The 6,786-nt window shown below is 38.2% G+C and overlaps 1 protein-coding gene across 1 annotated transcript in view; it reads left to right on the forward strand.

Moving 5' to 3' along the window:
• LOC115303619 (olfactory receptor 6C70-like) overlaps positions 1–6,786 on the forward strand; it is a 104,469-nt gene that overhangs the window by 34,870 nt on the left and 62,813 nt on the right. The window contains exon 4 of the mRNA XM_029953447.1: positions 6,369–6,426. The gene's annotated coding sequence lies outside the window, so the exon portion shown is untranslated. The remainder of the gene's footprint in view (positions 1–6,368; positions 6,427–6,786) is intronic.

Here is a 6,786-nt window from a genome sequence, read left to right on the forward strand (position 1 = left end):
TGTCCTGGAGAGGCACACCTGAGACACCTGTAGGAGCTCAAATGAGAAACAGAATTGTTGTTACCCAAAGCCCACCTTCCTTTCTTCTTCCAGTCATCTTCCCATCATTCCCTCTTGTAGCCTCTAGTAAAAGTCCCTGCCGATCCTGGATATTGTCCTAGGATGCGGAATAACCCTTTGTCCTTTCAGTTACCTACTTTAGAAACATGGCTCAGAAACATTCTGATAAATTAGTTTTATTATAGATGCAACTTATTAATTTTTGTTTAATATGCTAGACATCAAAACTTTTTGTTTAAAAACGAAAAAGATCTTTTTAGTTGAACAGATGTATTTGTACAACTGAGATTGTATGTGTGTGTGTGTGTGTGTGTGTGTGTGTGTGTGTGTATGAGCATGTGTTGGCAATTAGGACAATAGATATTGCATTATATGTTATCAAATCTAACCATTTTATTGCTCACATTTTTAACCAATTCATATAATAGGCTTAGAAATCTCTTCATCTGCTTCTGTGATTAATATTCTTGAAAAAGAAATAACATTCAAGAAATGAAATTAATTTCTCATATTCATATGAACCATCCAAGTTTTTAATACACACATATACATATATAAAATGAGTATGTATATATGTAAATACACGCACACTTAGGAAAGTGACAGGAAATATTTTAATTAGTTTTTCAAATGTCATAGTAGAAAATCTTGATTTGAGAAATACGAACATACTTACAGTTTAGTCTCTCGTTCAGAGCAGAATGGGTATGAGCTCTGCTTTAAATGTCTGGTAGAATTCCCCTGGGAAGCCATCTGGCCCTGGGCTCTTATTCATGGGAGATTTTGGTAACAGATTCGATTTCTTCACTGGTTATCAGTCTATTCACGCTTTCTATCTCTTCCCGTTTGAATTTTGGCAGTGCATGTGCATTTAGGAATTTATCCATTTCTTCTAGGTTGTCCAGTTTGTTGGGATATAAGTTTTCTGGTAATCTCTGATGATTGCTTGTATTTCTAAGGGATTGGTTGGGATAGACACTTTTACATTCATGATTTTGTCTATTTGGATGCTCTCTCTTTTTTTCTAAGGAGCCTGGCTAGAAGTTTATCAATTTTGTTTATTTTTTCAAAGAAACAACTCTTGGTTTCATTGATCTGCTCAAATGTTTTTTTTTTTGATTCTATATTGTTTATTTCTGCCCTGCTCTTTATTATTTTGTTTCTTCTGCTGGGTTTGGGGTGCTCTTGCTCCTCCCCTTCTAGTTCCAGTAGGTGCTCTGTTGATTTTGAATTTGCACTTTTGTAGTTTGTTGAAATAGGCCTGGATTGCAATACACTTTCCTCTTAGGACTGCCTTTGCTGCGTCCCAGAGGTTTTGGATTGTTGTATTTTCTTTTTCATTTGTTTCCATATATTTTTTAGTTTCTTCTCTAATTGCCTGATTTGCCCAATCATTCTTTAGTAGGATGGTTTTTAACCTCTACTGTTTTGGAGGTTTTCCAGCTTTTTCCTGTGGTTCATTTCAAGTTTCATAGCATTGTGATCTGAAAGTGTGCATGGTATGATCTCTATTCATTTATACTTATGGAGGGCTGCTTTATGCCCCAGTATGTGATCTATCTTGGACAATGTTTCAGGATGCAGAGTTCTAAGTATATCTATCAATTCCATCTGTTCCAATGTGTCATTCAGGTCCATTGTTTCTTTAGTGAGTTTCTGTTTGGTTGATCTATCCATTGCTGTCAGGGGAGTATTAAAGTCCCCTGCAATTAGCACATTCCTATCAATAAGATTGTTTCTGCCTGTGATTAATTGTTTTATGTATTTGGACACTCCCGAATTTGGGCACATAGATAATTATAATTGTTAGCTCTTCCTGATGGAGAGACCCTATAATTGTTATATAATGTCTTCCTTCATCTCTTGTTACTGACTTTATTGTCTAGTTTGTCTGATATAAGTATGGCCACACTGCCTTTCTTTTGGCTTCCAATCACATGATAGATATTTCAGCATCCCTTTACTTTCAACCTGAAGGTATCTTCAGGTCGAAAATGAGTCTCTTGTAGAAAGCAAATAGATGGATTTTTTTTTATCCATTCTGCTACCCTGTGTTATTTGGTTGGAGCATTCAGTCCATTTACATTCAGCGTTATTATTGTAAAATGTGTGTTTAGAGTCATTGTGTTCTCTCTAGAATTCATGTTTATAGTGGTGTCTGTGGCACCTTGTATTCTTCACCACATTTCCCTCATAGAGTCCCTCTTAGGATTTCTTGTAGGGCTGGTTTTGTGGTCATGGACTCTCTCAATTTTTGTTTATTTGGGAACATGTTTAACTCTCCTTCTATTTTGATTGACAGGCTTGCTGGATAAAGGATTCTTGGCTGCATGTTTTTTCTGTTCATCCCATTGAAGATATCCTGCCATTGCTTCCTGGCCTGCCAAGTTTCATTAGATAGGTCTTTAATCACTCTGATAGGTTTCCCTTTGTATGTGAGGGCCCTTTTCTCCCTAGCTGCTTTCAGAATTCTCTCTTTATCTTTGTATTTTGCCAGTGTCACTGTGATATGTCGTGCCGAAAGTTGTTTCAAATTACATCTTAAGGGGGTTCTTTGTGCCTCTGGAATTTGAATGTCTATTTCTTTTCCCAGATTTGGGAAATTCTCAGTTATAATTTGGTATAGTATCCCTTCAGGCCCTTTCTCTCTGTCTTCCTCCTCAGGAATTTCTATGATACGGATGTTGTTCCTTTTGATTGTATCACTCAGGTCTCGAATTTTCCTTTCCTGCTCCTGGATCAGTTTCTCTCTCTTTTTTTCAGCCACCTTTTTTGCTATAACTATATCTTTTAATTCACTTCTTCTTCTCTCTGCCTCGTCCATCCTTGAGGTGGCTGCCTCCATTTTGTTATTCACCTCACTTATAGCCTTTTATTTTTATCTCATCACACCTATTTTCAAAGTCCCTAGTCAATGTCTCAGTTGCTTCTTTGATGCTTTTTTCAACCCCAGAGATTAATTTTATGGCATGTTTTTTAAATTCTTGATCCGGTATGTTGTCTAGATCTGCCTTGAGCAGTTCTGTGGCTGTGACTTCCTCCTAGAGGTTCTTCAGGGGAGAGTTCTTTCGTTTTGTCATTTTTGCTAGTTTTCTGTCTCTTGTCAGCTTTAAAAAGTTCATTGTGCACTGTGCACCTGTTAATATTGCTTTGTTAAAGGAGGCTCTTTGACTGTCCAGAAATATTCTTTTAATGGTGTCTCTCAGTTTCTCCTATTGTTCCTTTGAATATTTTATTTCCCTACTCAGTGATATTTGGGACTCGTCGTCATGCACACTTTGGCTTGTTTCTTGGTGTAGCCCTAAGAAGGAAAATAGACAGACAAACACAGAGGGAACAGAAGCACACAAACGCACAGACAAATCAAACAAACAAATTAAAAGGGGGAATGGAAAGAATGAAAATAGAGAGGAAAGAGAAGAAGAGAAGAAAAGAAAAAGATAATAAAGAGGGTCAGAGGCAACGAAGGATAATGGACAGTCTAAAAGTGTATGACCAGTTGAGGAGAGAGATAAGATTGAGATATAGGAGAATATATCTGGATTGCAAGAAAGAACCAAAAAAATGGGAGAAAGGAGAGAGGAAAACAAGGAGTAAAATAAAAAAATTTTTTTAAGTAAAAAAGGTAATAATAATAAAAAATGAGTACAAAAAACAAACAAAAAAAAAGAAAAAAGAAGAAAAAAAGAAAAAGAAAAAGAAACCCCCCCCCCCAGCAGCTCCCCCTTGCAGATAGGCGTGGTGTTGTGTAGTAGGTCTTGGGGGCTGCTTTCAGATGCTCCGCCTTGGTGGCTGCAGAGAGTAGAATGGCTGCATGCCAAGCTCTGCTGGAACTACACACTGTAAGCCACTCTAATGAGTCAGATCTCCTTCTGCTTCCGCTGAGCCAGGTTGTATTTTCCAGGCCCTCCTAGGTTCAAAATCTTAGTCCATGCACTTTTATGCTACCACAGATGAGCAATGCTTGCTTTCGTGGCTGGCTTTTTAGGGAAAAGGATCAGTTTCTCTTCGGTCAGGCCAGGATTTGCGCTGCCCCTGCCTGAGGCGAGGTGTGCTGCCTTAGGCGAGGTGAGCAGCAGTAGGTTAGTGCAAGCTCTCACAGACACAACTATGGACTCCTAGCTCCCAGTTGGGATTGTGATTGCCTTGGGGGAGGGATGAGTTTCTCTCGGTGCTGGCTGGATTTGCCTGCTGCTGTTGCCTGAGGTGCCAGGCGCTGCTGGAAATAAGCTGCGGGCTCCTGCAGTCGAAGCTCAAGCCCCAGCCTCCACCACTGCCAACTCCCTCACTGCTGGGCTCGTGTAGGGGTGGGGGCTATTTTTTCCCTGTTGGCACCTGGGATTTGGGATTCGCGGGCCAATGCTGGTGGTGAGATGCACCGTGGAAATGAGGTGTGTGCTCCCACGCCCACAGCTGAGGTTGAAGCGATTGCCCCTGGCACTGCCGCCACAGCCTCTGACTTCCCGCCGGGATGGCTCAGGCCTGGAAGCTGTTCTTTCACTTGTGTAACCTGGGTTCAGGATTTGGGCTACCCAGCAGTTATATATGGAGTGAGAGTTTCTCTCTCTGAGCGTGGGTAAAGGTTCTTTATCTCTTCCCCAGAGACAGTACTATGAGCATGTTCAGTTTCTCTGTCTCTTCCCTTTGTCTCTCGGGCTCTGCGCTCTTGTCCCATGTTGGGCTGGGGCTCCCACCTCCCCTGCCAGTCTCGGGCTGGCCCGTTTTCCAATCTCCCCAGTTCGCACTCACTCACTCAGGTATCTTTGAGGTTGTCTTGTTTCTGGCTTCCGTATTTTCTCCTTCTGCTCTTGTAGATGGGGGTAATGTCCTTCTCAGTTCGCTTGATGGGGCAGACGAAGTTTACAGAGCTCCCTTCCTCTCTGCCATCTTGGCTCCTCTCCTTTTTGGAAATATGATATAAGAATGTCAATTTTCAAATCACGTATCTATTTATTCAAAAAAGTTCAGTACTCATATTCTAGGTATGGAATTAGGCATTAGATTATTCATTATTTTCGAAGTTTAAATACCCTTCTCATCTATCTATGTATTATCTATCTATCCATCTATCAATTGATCTATCATCTGTTATCTATCTATCTATCTATCTATCTATCTATCTATCTATCTATCATCTATCTATCATCTGCCTGTCATCTAACTATCGATTTACAAGTCACATATGTCAACATTGCATAATGGTTAACAAACTACGCTTTGGAATTAAAGATCTAATTGCAGTCCTGTCTCTATAATTTCTAAACTTTGTCATGAGTGTGAGCAAGGAAAATGATTTCCCTAATTCTCAGTTTTTTCAACAACCAAAATGTTAATAATTATGTATACTTTGCCTATTATGATGATTAAATTGAAAACATATGTACAACAATTAGTATAGTACTTCTGTACAGTAAATATTCAGTAAATGATAGGTCTTACAATGATTAGTAATTCTTATTAACGTTTGAACTTAGGGGTACATTCTCAAATCACTGAAGGAAATATTCATTCTCAAATTATAATGTGCAAAAATTACATTTATTTTTCTTAATATCGAACACAGTTGCTTGTAAAAAATGATAAGTAGGAGTAGCATTTGAGTCAGGTACCCATATGCTGCTCTTCTAGGCATAGATTTACATGTTGGGAAAAAAAACTCAAAAGGACTTAATTTAGCACCTATTATTGCTATCTTGGCACATATTATTATGCATGATCCAAAATAATCTGCTAGTTTACAGCATGATTGTCTTGCTGATTGTCTACATGATTGTCTTGAAATGAGTATTTTTAATGTGACAACTCTAAGAGTGTTCTGTCATTATGCTTGAAACAAGAAGCTTTTATTTAATAAAGTGATAAAGATGCAGGTCAACTGGTGTTTTGTAAGCTCTTTTGAATATTTTTTCATCTTTCTTATTTCTCCTTAGAGACACTCTCCCCTTGGATTTCCTGTAGAAATGCGTTCATTCCTTTTAGATTATTTGAAACTAATAAATATCTCCCAAGTTTCAAGCTAGTCATCTCAGCTATGGTAATCTTCACGAATGTGTGCAAAGTGGGATTGGTTGGACACACATCTCATAATTTGTATGATATTTAAAAAGAGGAGTTTATGGGAAACTTTCTTACCCAGGGCATAGATACTACCATATGTTTAGATATATTGCTAGTGCAGAGAAATTACACTATTAAAATATTCACATCTTTCTCCCTGCATTGAATTAATATAAGGGTATTTTATATTAAATTTTTCTGCCTACAAAATTAAATATTGTTTCCCAGTGAGTATGTTTGCTTTTCTTTAGGGTTGACCCCTGGTCATGGAGCCTCTAGAAAAAAATATACCCACATATACTGCTTATGGTAAGTAAAATAGTGGTGTTTCTTTCAAAAATGCAAGAATAACTACAAATACTCTGTAAGATACATACAAATAAGAAGCAATGATATAGAAGTGATATTTTCTTATTACTCCTTGTGTAAAGCATTAATTATTCCTCAATTTCTAAACTAAACATTTTCTAAACATTTTCCAAATAAACATTTTCTAAATACAAGAGCTTGAAGGTTGATTTGTGCACTTGCACCTGCATTTCTAATACTCTAGTGGTTGAACCAGACACTGCACTACACTGTTGTGAAGGGAATGAAGAGTCTCCTAGTACTCTCCAGAGAAAGAGTGTCTGAACAACTCATCAAGTCAGTCAAATATAACAAAGTCGG

Source organism: Suricata suricatta, chromosome 10 (genome assembly GCF_006229205.1).
Source record: "Suricata suricatta isolate VVHF042 chromosome 10, meerkat_22Aug2017_6uvM2_HiC, whole genome shotgun sequence".
NCBI classification, from domain to species: Eukaryota; Metazoa; Chordata; class Mammalia; order Carnivora; family Herpestidae; genus Suricata; species Suricata suricatta.